The 15,463-nt window shown below is 43.8% G+C and overlaps 1 protein-coding gene across 6 annotated transcripts in view; it reads left to right on the plus strand.

The window, feature by feature from the left end:
• Positions 1–3,216: 3,216 nt before the first annotated feature.
• FAM20B (FAM20B glycosaminoglycan xylosylkinase) overlaps positions 3,217–15,463 on the plus strand; it is a 43,291-nt gene continuing 31,044 nt past the window's right edge. The window contains exons 1-2 of one of the 6 annotated variants that reach the window (XM_061160811.1): positions 3,217–3,306; positions 6,277–6,495. The gene's annotated coding sequence lies outside the window, so the exon portion shown is untranslated. Of the gene's footprint in view, positions 3,307–4,140; positions 4,163–4,194; positions 4,342–6,276; positions 6,496–15,463 lie in introns of those variants that run through there. The other 5 variants (XM_061160812.1, XM_061160813.1, XM_061160810.1 and 2 more) reach the window with 5 other exon arrangements.

Below are 15,463 nucleotides of genomic sequence, written 5' to 3' on the forward strand. Positions count from 1 at the left end.
GAAATAAAGACAGTCTGTGTCTTTAAAAGCCTTGCAGTTCAAGGACAGGGGAGAGAGAGGCAAAGGGGGTGATCAGACAAAGATACCTAGAACCACAAGATACCACGTGAGTTGTGAAAGAAGCATCAAAGAAGCCTTGGCAAAGCGCTCAGACCTAACTAACGGGGGGCTCCGCCTGCCCTTCCAGCCTGTTTCTCCGTATTGGACGGTAAGCTTCTCAAGGATGAGGACCTGAACTTCTTGGTCCTTGCATGGCCTGGGTCCAGTTCAGTGTCTGGCACTTGGTAGACCTTTGTTGAAGGAGGGAGGAAGAAAAGGTGGGGGGGGAGGATGCAGGAGGAAAGGAAGGGAGGAAGGAACAAACAATTCTCCCAATGGTGAATCATCTAAGGATGTCTGTCTTTAAATTCATATAGCACTGCCTAACTTCAGTTCTTATTGTCCCTTTCTTCTCCCACTTGTATTTTGCTCACCTCAATCTTCCCTCCCTGGCAATACCAGCCCACACTATCTTCCTGGGCCTCGATTCTTGCAGTGATCACAGAGCCTGTGCTGCATAATTTAAGTACTCCGCATTCCTTGCAGCTGCTTCCTGTGCACTAGTTGTGTAAACTCTTTGAAGGCAGAGTCCCCTTCCTAAATGACTGCATCCCCCACAGTCCTAGAACATATTGACTGTTGATTGGCTGGGCAGTAAGGCCCATTACAGGAGGAGGGCAGAAACACAACCTGGGGTCCTAGTGCTATACATACATGCACAAAGAGCCTGGATAATGGGGCCTAGTGGAGAGAACACTGGGGGACAGAACAGTTTTACATTTAACACAGAGGCCCCAAACCCAGGACAGAAGAGGAGAAAGTGTGTATGTCCTGCAGCACAGCGGGGTGGATGGAAGGATTTGATAGATGTGAAATTAAGCCCTGGAGTGGGTTGCCTGGAGAAGTCACAAACCCTTCTCTCTGAATGTCCCTAAAGACATTAGGGAACTAAGACTGCTGGATGCACCGAGCTTCTCCCGAGTACCAGTTGGACAGTCCATCCTTGCTGTCTTTATCAGCATTACAGGTAAGAAAGAGTCCTTTGGGGACAAAGTTTCTTAGAGGAAACATTGATTTGCCCTTTGCTTTATGATCTCCTGATATAATGAACAAGGTTCAGGAGGATTAGCTGACTGCAGGCAGACCAATGTTCCTGTGTAGAGAAATCAGGTAGACTCTCATTAATACCCAGCTCATTTCCATGGTCAGAAAATGACCTCCAAACATTCTCAAATACATCCAGTGCAAGGCTGATACAACTCCTCTGGCATTTGACCGTGTACTCATTCTTGCACTGATTTCATGCTTTCTGCAAAGGGGCTCCCTCTGTAACTAGATTGTCTGGGACAGGTATAAAGACCAATTTTTCCTCTAAGATCTCCCAATACTAAGTGCTTAATAAATATACATATGAATAATAACATTATGCAATAATCTGCAAGTCTTCTCCCCACACATTTCCTTATGTAGTTCTCACAACAACCCTGTGAAGTAGGTCCCATGATTAACTCCCATTTTCCAGATAAAGAAATCAATATTCTGAAGGATCAAGTGGCACGCCCAATATTACACAGCCAGTAAGGAGTTCTTTCCCTTGCTTAAATGAACTCTAAAGCCAGAAGAAGAAAAGTTATGACCAACCTAGACAGCATATTAAAAAGCAGAGACATTACTTTGCCAACAAAAGTCCATCTAGTCAAAGCTACGGTTTTTCCAGTAGTTGTGTATGGATGCGAGAGTTGGACTATAAAGAAAGCTGAGTGCCAAAGAATTGATGCTTTTGAACTGTGGTGTTGGAGAAGACTCTCGAGAGTCCCTTGGACAACAAGGAGATCCAACCAGTCCATCTTAGAGGAAATCAGTCCTGAATATTGATTGGAAGGACTGATGCTGAAGCTGAAACTCCAATACTTCAACCACCTGATGCGAAGAACTGAATCATTTGAAAAGACCCTGATGCTGGGAAAGATTGAAGGCAGGAGGAGAAGGGGATGACAGAAGATGAGATGGTTGGATGGCATCACCGACTCGATGGACATGAGTTTGAGTAAACTCCCGAATTTGGTGATGGACAGGGAAGCCTGGCGTGCTATAGTCCATGAGTCGGACACACCCCAGCAACTGAACTGAACTGAAAGCCGGAAGAGTCAGCCCCGTCTCTCCCATCACACACCTTTTCACATGGATCAATATGCATTACAGTATTTCAGGGATGGGAACACTGAAGTCCAAGCTTAGTATATGATGAATAAACGAATAGATACATTATACAGTGGATGCACTGTATGAAGTCAGTGGAAAGGAGACAATTTAAGAAAAGAAAGGATCTTTAGTTCAGATTGTTTACAAGGAGGGAGTTCCCTGCCAGTCCAGTGGTTAAGACTTGGTGCTTTCAATCTCACAAGTCGGGCAGCAAGGTCAAAACATAACAAAATTATACACACATAGGGAGTCTACTGAGTCAGGCATTGGAAACCCAGGCACAACTGCCCTGCCCTCATGGGCCTTACAGTCCTTTGCAAAAGACAGACGTTCAGAAACTTACAGCAAACTAGTCACACTTTTTGTTAAATGCTGCAAAATGTTAGCGGGGAGCTCTTGTCTGGTCCAAAGGAAGAGCTCTCAAGATGGGAAGGTTGGCCTCTTTTGGGCAAGAGGTTACTTTTGCACAGGCAGAAGCAGTGGAGGCAAAATGGGTAAGAGGAGGAGGGAAACTGTTTCTCACAAACAGAACTTAGGGACCGCGGCTTCCAGTCCCGCTGCCTGGCTGCCTATCTGCTTCACGAAAACCAGGAAAGAGAAAGCGAAGGCTAGTGAGTGGACAATTTATGTAAGCGGGGTGGGGCGACAGGGAGAAGCAGGAGCGGCTTGAGTCGGCGTCGAGAGAGTTAACCTGGGCCGGCCCGGGACGCAAAGGGTTAAGCAGGGCGGTCCGGAGTGAGTCCAGTAGACCCGCCCACCGGGGCGGGAGGGGCGGAGCCTCGCGGAAGAAGCCCTTGGATTGGCCGCAGGGAAGGCGTTAGGCTAGGACGGTACCAACAGTCGCGAGCCGCGGAGGCGGGGGGGTGGGTGTGGGACCGCCGGCTTAGCGCCGGGAGAGGTGGCCAGGGAATGGCCGGGCCAGGGGTGGGCGGGAGCCGCAGTAGCGGCGGCTGGGGGCGGTGAACGCGGCGTGGGGCTGCCCCTCCCCGGAGGCGGCGGGGGCGGCCGGGGCCGCGCCGCACCGCACCGCGCGGGCGGCCATGGAGCGAGCCTAGGGCCCTGCAGGTGAGCGGCGTGGGGGCTTGGGAGGGCGCGCGACCCCCGCCCCTGGCGAGGCTAGGCGAGGCGGGAAAGTGCGGGCCGGCCCGCGGGCGGGGCGCGGTGCGTGGCGCGCGCCGGGCGGGGGCCGTCTGAGGGCGGGGCGCCTCCCTGAGGGGCTGGGCACCGGTGCCCCGAGCGGTCCCCGAGCGGCGGCTGCCTTAGAGACCGGCCCCGGTCGGGCGCCCCACCTCGTTGGCCCTGAGCGGGCTCCCGCCGGTCGTAAAAGCGGCTGAAGGGACGCGACCGAGGCCGCCGCTTCCTCGGCCCGCCTGAGGGGCGGGCCTTACCTGGGGGCGCCTCAGGAAGCCGGGGGTCTGTCGAGTTGACCCACCCTTGCGCCCGGACGCCGTCCCCAGAGCCGACTGGCCCCGGTGCCGCCCTAGTGTCCTGCCGAGCGCCCGTTGCGGCGGCCCGGGGTGGGGGGATCGCGCGCCCGCGGGCCCACCTCGTGGCCGTGAGGCGCGAGTGACCTCCAGGCCCGAGGCGGGAGGCAGGGTAACCGTGCCTTAGGGGTCCGCGGTCCCCTCAGTGTCGTGCACCCCGCGCTCGCAGAAGGGCACAACTTACGGAAACGATAGGGTTGTGCAAAGTGGATTGCGCTTGAGATTTCATTTCCGGGTGCTGTGGCCCCCCAAATTAAAAGAGAACCGAAACGTTGCCATTGATCAGCGTGAGCAGTTGTCAAATTGCATCCTTGATTGTGAGATCTGATAAGAGTTTCATTCTAATCAGACTTCTGTTACCTGCAGGTCTCCTGGATAGGACGAGAAACGAGAAACGGTAGAGGATGTTGGAGGGAAAGTGGAGGGGACAAGACATGGTTGGTCATTAAGGATTTATTAGCCCTTTTAAACGGCCATATCGTCGGTTGGAGGAGTGAGGATTTATAATTCTGGGAAATGAGAAATGCTTGATACAGCAACTTGAGTCTAGGGCCAAGTATCAGTATCATCCCCACCCAGCCGAGGTTTGATTTCTCACCTTGAAAAGAAGGAATAGGTATGTGGGATCTTTTAGCTTTCAAATGGCAGGACTTTATGTAGAACTGTAACTGTGTTTACTGTTTATCAACAATTGCTATCCTTGTGTTGTAAGTTAATGTGTAAATTTCACTGGGGTTATTTTAAATTGGGCTGGAGACCTCAGTGTAGTACAGTCCTTCAATTTATGCAGGACTCTTGAGCCAAGCCTTAAAGCACTTCTGCATATATTGTTATTTATCATCAAAACGTATCCTTGAGAATCTGAGATACAGATGTTAAAGATGCTAAATTATTTGCCTAGCCTTAAAGCCAGTCTAAGGTCGATTTATGTTAAATTAATAATGTTTGAAGTTTGTGAAGATGATGGATTTTGGCCCCTAGAACCTTTCAGTGCAGTCAGTCAGCTGGAGGTCCTTCCACCTTTGAAAGTGCTTGTCAAAAGAGAATTAAGAGGCACAGACAAGCAATTCAGGGTCTCTGCCTCACATTACAGTGCAATGATAGAAATGAATGGCTGTAAAAAATGATCAGGAAATCTTGGAGCTCACAGCTTTTCTTCAGTTTGACTGATAAAAATGTGACATTGGTTTGTCCTATTTTTCTGGAACTAGTTAGGAAAGTAGCCATAATTTAGTTAAAGAATGAAAATTGGAAAAGATGCCCAGGATACTTTGATATGGGAACAAACAGATCACTGTTCCTATCATTTACTCCTTTATGTCATAGTTACTTTATGCTGAGTTGATAATTTCCTGACTTTTAGTCCATTCTCTTGATTTCTATTTGTAGACTCCAGTTCTTTCATATAGCGTTAAAGCTTCTGCTTTTTTCCTGAATTTTGAATTTCTAAATGAAATTTTCTGTTTCTTCTGCTCGCAGGGCAGTCTTCAGCTTCCTTCACTTTGTGTGCCCATCATTTTAATGGCGTAAACCCTGAAGCCAGATGCTTCAACTCTTGAATTGATAACTTTTAAAAATAGCAGCCACAGTGGTTGTCTCTTGGCAATTGCTACAATCTCTTTATAGAATTAAGAGGCTGCTCTTTGTATTCTCTGGCCACAGTTGGAAATAGTAAAAAAGAGACTGTCTTTTGAAGCTGATGTCAGGCCACTCTGGGACTAAGTGCCAGGTAGTTTGGGGCAGAGAAGCATGGTTACAATGTGTTTCGTTGCTAAGTCATGTCTGACTCTTCTGCAACTCCTTGAACTGTAGCTTGCCAGGCTCCTCTGTCCATGGGATTTTCCAGGCAAAAGTACTGGAGTGAGTTGCTGTTTCCTTCTCCAGGGAATCTTCCCGACCCAGAGATTGAACCTTCATCTCCTGCTTTGGTGGGTGGATTTTTTACCACTGAGCCACCTGGGTGGAAGTACAGTTATAATGAGAAACTACAGTTTGGTGTTGTAGTGATAATGATTGATGTGCTTTGTTTTTTTACCTGACAGTGTATAGTGCATAGTAGGTGTGGAGTAAATATTTGGTGGTTGAATGAATGAATGGAAAACAGTATGAGGGAGGAGGACACATCCTTGTGCAGATATTAAATTGTTTAGTTCCTCTTTACAAGAAAAAAAAAGCCAAGAAAATTGTTTCGGATTCATGTTGAAAATAGTTCAGTTGAGATGGGTATCTGTGATGGGTGTTACTTGCTGGAGCTGCCCTAAGATCTGATTGTGTAACTGGGTGGTGGTCTCGCCACCAGCAACCTGGGTGCAGCTTCATAGACTTGCTCCTGCAGCCTGCTCTGACTCAGCTCACCTAGCAGTTGGTCTGGTAGACACTATTTTTGCACTAGTAGAAGAACTCGAGCTCTTGGTATTGACCATGCCAGTATCACTGACCCTGACTGTCCATCTTCTGGTCCTTCGTATTGGGGATGGGAGAGGGGATTTATCCTTCCCTGAAGTGCTTGTCATCCCACACCTGTAAATCTCTCCCTCTTTTCCTTCCTTAGACTGCCTCTGTAACCCTCAAGGACTGACGAATTCATTGGCACAGACCTTGGGTACTAAACAGAAGACCTTACTTTGCAACTGAAACCAGCTTTTGACCAACTTATAACGTCAACATGACTGCTAGAGCCATCTAGGAGAGAATGTAATACAAAGCTCTCACTTGTGATTTGGTTGTTCATATCCAGAATCAGGAGAGGGAAGGCCCAGCTCTGGACATGGTCAGTCTGAGGGGTGTGTCTGTCATACTGAGGGGTGTGTATGAGATATGAAATGAAGGCTGATGCAGAAAAGAGACACTGAGCTTTGGCGTGTGTATTTAGGAGTCTACTTTCTGGCAAGGTAACTACCCTGTGGAGGGGATGGTGTTATTTGGGTACATTTTGAAAGGAGGTCAAGGAATATGAAATTATGAATGTGGAACAGAACCAAGAACAGGGTGAGGCAGTGAAGTCTATCATTTCCATCATTCTTTGCCCTTGAATGCTGACTCTGCTTTATGTATCGATACCAGCGTGGGAATATGATATTACCAGTGTGGGAATAGGATATTGTGTGCAAAAATCCTTTTTTTTTTTTATGTTTCATATGCTTTTTAAACAATGTAATTTAACCTTTGTTAATTTGAGATTATGGTTACAGACAGTAATCCTGCCGGGCTTGGAGGTGATTGACATATGTAGGTTGTTTGCCCCTTCCTCTTTTTGAATTCTTGAATTTGCTTTCAGAAGTCAGTCTGTCTCTTCTTTCAGAGGTGAAAAAGCAATGCTTTTGCTGCTGTTAGTGTCCCTGCTGCCCTTTTTAAAATTTTTTGCAGCTTCTAATCTTCTGTGGAGGAGCAACCCAGATAACTCTGCTTCCTGAAATTGAATGTAAAACAGCTAAATAAGCTTAGTGAGGGTCTGCCTGGCTTTTCTTTATTAGTGGATGAATTTTGTGACCGTTATTTTGACTGCCCAAAGACCTTTTGTTCTCTTGTTTCTTATCGTTGGTTTAGATAATGAACTTGCACTCTATACAGGTGCGTTTATGTCCCTGTAGTTCTTTCTATATAAAAAAGAAAGTGATATGGAAATAGCAGTGTTGGTTCTCATTTCAGAAAGTATTGCCCAATAACACTTGAAAGCTTGGTTCCAGCCCTGTCATGTATCATTCTTGGACAATGTCTTGGACCATCTCCAATCTTCCTCTTAGCATTTCCAAATCATCTTTACTCCCAGTCCCAACCAACACCAGACACCAGCTTGGCAATATCAATGGCCGTGAAAGGTGGAAGCAAGGTATATAGAAGGCAGCAGTTTAAAATTGAGTGTATAAAAAATAAATAAATAAAATTGAGCGCATAAAATTGGTATTAATATTTGATATTTCAACATTTTTACTGTATGTATATTTGAATTCATTACAGGACTTAGTTTCCCTATATTGGTTAAAAAAAGAGGTCACCTTTAAACCAAAGAGCTGAAGAAATTCTTAAAACCATAAAGGTCTCTACTTTCCTCACTCTTCATTCCTTTTATTCAGTAAGTGTTTATCTCATGTGTCCTGAACTGTACTAGCTTACTTCTGACTACAAAGAAAGTAAAATATCCCCTGTCCTTGAGGAATTCACAGTAGGGTAGAGGAGACAGGCTGCCAAAAAATATATGTGTGTATGTATGTGTGCATATGTATTTATATTCATATATAACAAGGGAGAAGGCAATGGCAACCCACTCTAGGACTCTTGCCTGGAAAATCCCATGGATGGAGGAGCCTGGTAGGCTGCAGTCCATGGGGTCGCAGAGAGTCGGACATGACTGTGTGACGTCACTTTCACTTTCATGCATTGGAGAAGGAAATGGCAACCCACTCCAGTGTTCTTGCCTGGAGAATGCCAGGGACGGCGGAGCCTGGTGGGCTGCCGTCTATGGGGTCTCGCAGAGTCGGACACGACTGAAGCGACTTAGCAGCTGCAGCATAACAAGGGATCATGCCGGGAGCCAGTCAGCCATAATTCAGCACAGACCTGCTTGGGGTTCCTATTTCTAAAGTGATCTGTAGCCTGTGAGCTTGACTGACCCTAGAGCATAAGGTTAAAATTGTGAGGTGTTACTGTTGAATGAAGTTTACATACTTTTTCATACATTCAACTTTTTACTGTTGAATGAAGTTTACATACCTTTTCAAGAACAGTAAAGATAGAAAACATGAAATTTGAAGTAAATTTTTTTGTTATTTGAAATTCCGTATTTTGTACAGTATATAGGAATCACATTCTATATAGCCTTAAATGATTGTTAGATCTGATAATTGAGCAGTGAAATACCTAGAACTTAGGAAAGTTCATTATACCTGGCTCATTTGAAACAACGCAAATTCTTAGGAATTTCCACAGAGTTTCTAGATGAGTGAACACTGCCTCTGTTGGTTTTTTAGAACAAATCTCACTGCCTCAGCTCAGCAGTATGAGCTGAAATTCTTTTCTTTTCACTTTTCAAAAAAATCATTAGAGGATTCCCCTGGATCAAGATTTAAATGGGACAGGTTGCAGGAATTGAATTTTTTTCAATGAGGGAGGAAACACTCTGTTGCCTGTTTCATTTTTACTCTCACACCCAGGAAGAAAGGCTACCTTATACTTCATTAATGTCTGGTGATCATTTTAGTTCCTTCCTTCACAGGGAACTGTTAGAGATTTTCACATAACACAAGTGTATATATGTGAATAAATATTTAAGTGGAAGTGAAAACTGAGGAATATATAACACTTGAACCGACTTGGACTGTGTAGAAGTTCGATTTTCTGTACTCATAAGTTATTCCAGGGCTTATCTTAAAAGCTTTATTGTTCAGTCTGTCAGTCATGTCCGACTCTTTGTAACTCCATGGACTGCAGCACGCCAGGCTTCCCTGCCTATCACCACCTCCCAGAACTTGCTCAAACTAATGTCCATTGAGTTGGTGATGCTATCTAACCATCTGAACCTCTTCCACCCTCTTCTATTGCCTTTAGTCTTTCCCAGCCTCAGGGTCTTTTCCAATGAGTCAGCTCTTTGCATCAGTATTGGAGCTTCAGCATCAGTCCTTCCAATGAATGTTCAGGAGTGATTTTCTTTAGGATTGACTGGTTTGATCTCCTTGCTGTCCAAGGGACTCTCAGGAGTCTTTTCCAGCACCACAGTTCGAAAGCATCAATTCTTCACTGTTCAGCCTTCGTTATGGTCCAACTCTCACAGCCATACATGACTATAAAAGCCGTAGCTTTGACTGTACAGACCTTTGTCAGCAAAGTGATACCTCTACTTTTTAATGTGCTGTCTAGGTTTGTTCTAGCTTACCTTCCAAGGAGCAGGTGTCTTTTAATTTCATGGCTGCTCTAGGACATGCAAAGCTGTCACCTTTAAAACACAGATTTAATCTTCCAAACTGAAGAACATTGTGAAAGGCATTCTGTTCAGCCATTTTCGTGAAATAGAAAAAGTTCATGCTTCCCATCTGTTTCACTTACATTGAATGTGGTGTAATTGAACTTTGTAGACAAGAGAAAAACATTGGCCTAAGGTTGGCCAGATTAGTGACAAAACCTCCTAGTTTTCTGCTTCACCTGGCATCCACTCTGACAATACCTACTTGCTTACAGTCTTACCTACTCAAATTTACGGAAGTCTTTGCTTCAAAAATATAAGGTTACTAGAACTCTTGGTAATGCAACATACGTATTCAGCTCCTGACTGTGTAAACCCTGAAGACAGCATAACCAATGAGGGTTATTTTCTTTGCCATTCTTTCTTCTCAGGAAGTCATCTTTGGGTTTTTGATACGGTAATAATGACCAACAAGCAACTACTATGAGTTGTCCAAGCACTAGTTTTAGCACAATACACCTGGTAGTACCATTCATTTTTAACAGTTCTGTGAGTCAGGTAATAGTGTTTGTATTTCATTTTTCATATAAAGAAATGGAGGCCCAGGGAAGTTAGCAGAAAGAAGGTGAATTAAGAACCTATTTAAGTGAAAAGGAAAGCTACATGTAGATACTGATTAATAATATTGTTTATTGCTAGGTTTTGTTTCAATTGAAGACTCCCAACTGAAGATGAGAAAGAATAATATTATGCTGCTGTAGGTGGTGGTGGCAGCACAGGAGTGGGCTGATTTTCTGAGGATATAGAGATTTATTTAAGTAGTGAACACTTGATACCACTTAGAATTGGAGGTTTTGACTTCTTAAGCTAGAGGCTCACAATGCTAAGCGGGAAGATTTCTGAATGCCCTTTATTTTACTTGTAAGAATTATCACTAACCATCAGGAGAGGCTGCATTTATTTCTAGGAGGCAGCTAATAATAATGTAGCAAAGTGCTCTAAGGTCACTACCAATTGAAAAAAACAAAAGGGCAGTATATCAGTCTCGCCCCAAGGTGGAAATACAGTATTTTATTTTGGTACTAAAGGGTTATAATTTTTGCTATTATTTATGCTTTGACTGGGGTTTAAAGGTTAGAATTTATAACCTGGGTGTGTATAGTTCTGTGAGTGTGTGGGGTTAGCCTTAATTGCTGTAAAGTGTATAAATGGACTTTAGTAAATGATCCATTTGAGATGCTATTTTTTTCTTTTGTTACCTTTAAGAGACTTTATTTATTAATCCAATTTTTATTTGTACTTAAATGGTTAATTAATATATCCCAGATAGTTGATATGGACAGAATAGACATGAAAATGTTAGGTTTACAAATTACCCCCAAATATAGTAGCTTAAGACTAAATGATTTATTTCTCATATTTGGTAGATCAGCTGGGTCCAGCTGATTGGTTCTTCTACACACATGATATGGCTGGAGTCACGTGGGTGGCTGGATTTAGCTGAGACCTCCGCTGGAACTGGGATGCCCTAAGTGGCTTCACTTATGTATCTGGCTCTCAGCTGGGGTGGCCAGAATAACTAGGGGCTGACCAGGCCTCTCATCATTCAGTAGTCTAGCCTGAGCCGCTTTACATAGTAGCTTGGTCCCAAATGGAAGCCGCTAGGTCTCTTAAGACACCTAGCACTCGGCCGCTTCCACAGCATTCTGTGATCAAAGCAAGTTACAAAGCCAGTCCATATTCTAGGGAAGGAAAAATAGATTCCACTTCCTGGTGGGAAGAATTGTTGGTTTCTGTCTTTGTAGACAGTCACCTGAAAACTATAATTAAATTCAGGTCTTGCCTCTTATGCTTACCAAACCTTCAGAGGTTTGCTGAAACCGGCAGTGACCAAAGAAGAAGTTTGTGAAATTGTCCTTGTGATTGCCACTCAGGATGAATGGCAAGGAGATTGTGTGAGTAAATATGATAATATGCTAGTTATATAATAAATCCTACACCCTTCACCATCTTCTTTGTTAATCGCCCTCTGCATGAAATGTTCATATTGAATGTTTTCCTTCTGGTACCAGACACTCTCAGAATGTCTTGCATTCCCTTCGTGTGGTAAGAACTTGATTTGACCATTGAATTGAAAACACAGAAAACAAGTATTACTGAAGCTTTTGTTTTCAGTTGCTTTGAACAGAAGTTGGGATTTCTTCTCTGTGACCTCAGGTGAAGTAGTGTGAGGTCTCTTGATTAAAGGGACATTCAAGATGGCACAGCTACTAATGAGGTTGTTTGGAACCTTGCTGGTGGCTTATAAGCAAGCCACCTTGCTGGTGGCCCCTGGTGAGGTAGTAAGTGTTGGGGCCAGGTCTTTTCATGTTCCTCAGCAGTCACATACATTGAATTTTATCACACAGTGGCTTACAGATATTTGCACCAGTGTGTATTTCTGTATATGCTCCTTCAGACATCAGTCAGATTCTTGAACAGAGGGATCTAGTCTTTATACTATGACTTCACTTTTTTCTGTAAAACCTCTATTTCCTCTCCCAAAACAATTTACAATGTAGTCATAAGTTTATCCTTATAAAACACTTACCGTATGTGTAGGAGTGTGTGTGTATGTGTGTAAGAGAGAGAAGAATGACATACCAGCTTCCATATCAAGCCTCATTTCACTGATAGAGCCAAGAGTGAAACCAGGGTTCAATGTGAAGACTTCTTATAAATGTCTCTCTTCCACAACTCCAATGTGGGACTTTATGCCAGCTTTTAGTGTGAAGACCACCATTAGCCCTGCCTTTTTTATATGAAACATTTTTTGTGTTATATTATTACCTTGAGTCTATTTGTTCTTTGAGGTAGGCTCTGTTCCGCATAACAGAAACATTAAAATAAATGACCATAATATAACTGGACAGTGTTACACTGTTGGAGGCATTTATATGAGGCGGTGCAGGCATGAAATAGAGCAGGCAGACTCCTGAGAATGCAAGAGAAGTTTTCATGAATAATTTGGAATATACCCAGTGATCTTGCTTTCATTTCCTTAGTATCTGAAATGGGGGATCCTCTTAGAAACCCAGTTTGCAGAGTATATAGTATGCTGCTGTTTTAAAGAAGATAATACGGTATGGAAGCTCTGTCTTGGGTACCCTCCCCTCTCAAAGACACAGGAGAGGAGGGGATTACTATAAAGAGGAAAGGAGACTACTATCATTGGAGGATGGAATCATTCTATATTGCATATCTAATACATTTTCCTGGAAAGGAATCTTGTAAACTCACAGGCTTTTTGTAGAAATTCCACTAAAAACTCTATATTGTCAATTTCTTGAATATCTTTGTGCTTGCCCTGTAGGCTGAAGGAGTAGCAGCTTTCCAAGTAAAGGAAAACCTCTTTCTGAGCTGTCTTTACTCAGAAAAAGACTGTCCTCCGAAACTACCAGCTAAATTGAGTAGTGTCAGTAGAGAAGTATATTGCCTAAAAATGGGTAGCTGATTAAAGATAGCCAAGTTAAGGTGCCAGGTGATACACACTTATTTGATATCAAATACAGTACCGAAGGAAATTAATAGCAGAGTCTTGAGATACTTGCAAAGCCTCATTTGCAGTGGTTTGTCCAGTTTAAGGGGAAAAGGCATCTGCTCTTACTATGCTGCGTACTGTAGGGAGTGCCAAAGTAGCTAAGATCAGTAAGGAGTCAGAATTCTGAGAGGGGAATTAAGAACAATCTACAAGAAGACACTGGATACGGCAGAATGTAGTTAAGTACTGGCCCAAAGGCGAGAGAGGTGACTATAGTAAGGAGGGACCAGAAATGGCTTTGAAGATGGTCCTTGAAAGCTAGATCAGGCTTTGAACAGGAGAAGATGGGAAGAAAAGATAAGAGCAAGAGGAATTTTGAGAGCGCTCCAGTGAGCAGTGACCCGTAGGGGACCGTGTTCATGTTCTGTTTTGGCGGAAGCTGACAAGTGAGGAGGGAAGAGAGACAGTGGTGCCTAGCAACATAGACTGGCCGACGCCATCATCGCTTTGCTAAGGGGTTTATGGAGCTCACAAATGGTGTGTGATTGGAAAAATGATTTTGCTGCATTATCCTGGATTGGAAGACCTGCAGGTCCAACAGGCTGTCCTTTCGGGGATTCAGTAAAAGCTGCCCTCACTAGATGCAGTCAGTGGCTGTGGACAGGCCAGGCAGTTGTTGAGAGGAGAGCCACATTGCAGTCTGACTTGTCCCACCGGGATGTGGTGACTAATCACAAACGCCCCTCCTTCAAACCTCCCTCACAACCAGTCTGCAGAGGTGACTAGTGAAGTGAGGTAACAGTTGAACCCTTCAGTCACTTAATAGGAATTTCTTAGTTGAGTGCGTGAAGTATTTGCAGCCCTGAACTGATGAGTGCCTTCTTCTGTGGCCCACCAAAAGGTAATGAGATTTCAGAACTTAAAAGCACACAGGCTCAATTTGTTTTGTCTGAATTTTGGAGCTACTCAAACTTCTCATTGCATTGGTGAGTTAAAAAAAAAAAAACCTCACTGTCCCCAACCTTTGTGCTAAATGTTTAGATATGATATGTTTATATAACACGAGGGAGGAATTTCTTCATTCTAAATGAAATGAGCAGCATCATTAGGATCTCGGGTTAACCAGACTTTAGTCCTGAGGAGGGTTTGTAGGACATGAAAGGCTGTTCAGCTGACCCCTTTATGCCAGCTGGAGGGAGTTGCAGCTGGAGGGGCTAAGGAAAAGATTGCCGACACAGTGAGATTTCCACATTACATTTTACCACTGCAGCCAGAGATCTGTACTGTTGAACAAATACCGAAGAATTTGTGTGGTTTGGGTCATGTTAGGACTAGCAAAAATCTCTGAAATCTGTTCTACTGGCATCGCTGTTATCAGTAATCATAGGGAACTATTTTACTGAGTTTTACACCAAATTTGATACCATCACAATTACATTTTGGATACACTTGAATTGCCTGTGTTTCAGCTAATAGTGTTATGTACTCCCTGGGAGATGATGATGCAACTGAACAGGTGGCTGGAGATAATTAGAATTTGAATTCGACTCTCACTTTGCCATCTTCCTGAAAATGAAATGGGAGTGGTTAATCACCAAGAATAAACTGTGTGTCAGCAAGCTCTCAGCAAGGCGCTGCCCTTAGAACACACTGCTTCTCTAGTATACTGTTTTGGGGTGTGTTTCCAGCTGTTAATAGGGGAGCAGTCTCCGGTTTGACTGGGAGTGGCTCAGCCTGAATCGTTTGCCCCATCTTTTGTATTGGTTTTATTTCTTCAATTAATAGTTTGAGTTGTTAAATGAATTGGAGAGTGAAGCAACACCCTGTTGTCTTCTTGTCATCTTTGCCTTAGCCCAGCACTGTGCTGCCTGTAGGCATACAGCAGAGCAAGCTTGTGCATGTTTTTAAATGGCCCTCTGGAGTGGAAAGCAGCCTGTCAGCATGCAAATGAGATTGAATTTTATGTTCTTGACACCTTGGCAAAAAATCTTATATTTGGAATCTTTCAGCTTGAGAACTGACCAGTGTGGTGGGCCCCACACAGGAAGCACTTCTTTAGGTCTATAGCATGAGTATCTTTGTTATGTGCCTGACCAGTCCAGATTTAGTCACGTTGCTATAGTGCCAGGTTTCATTAATTTTCTGGTCATGTTCTTCTGATAGCCAGATGGTATAGGGATATGTTTTTCCTTTGCTTAATTTATCCAGATTTGATTATCTGTATTTTACAGGGTTTTTAATTTTGAAAAATAATTAGTAGAAGACTGATAAGTAGAGATAAATGTCTGGGTGTTGTATTTCAGTATGTGAGCAGCAGATATG

Source organism: Dama dama, chromosome 14 (genome assembly GCF_033118175.1).
Source record: "Dama dama isolate Ldn47 chromosome 14, ASM3311817v1, whole genome shotgun sequence".
In the NCBI taxonomy this organism is placed as follows: domain Eukaryota; kingdom Metazoa; phylum Chordata; class Mammalia; order Artiodactyla; family Cervidae; genus Dama; species Dama dama.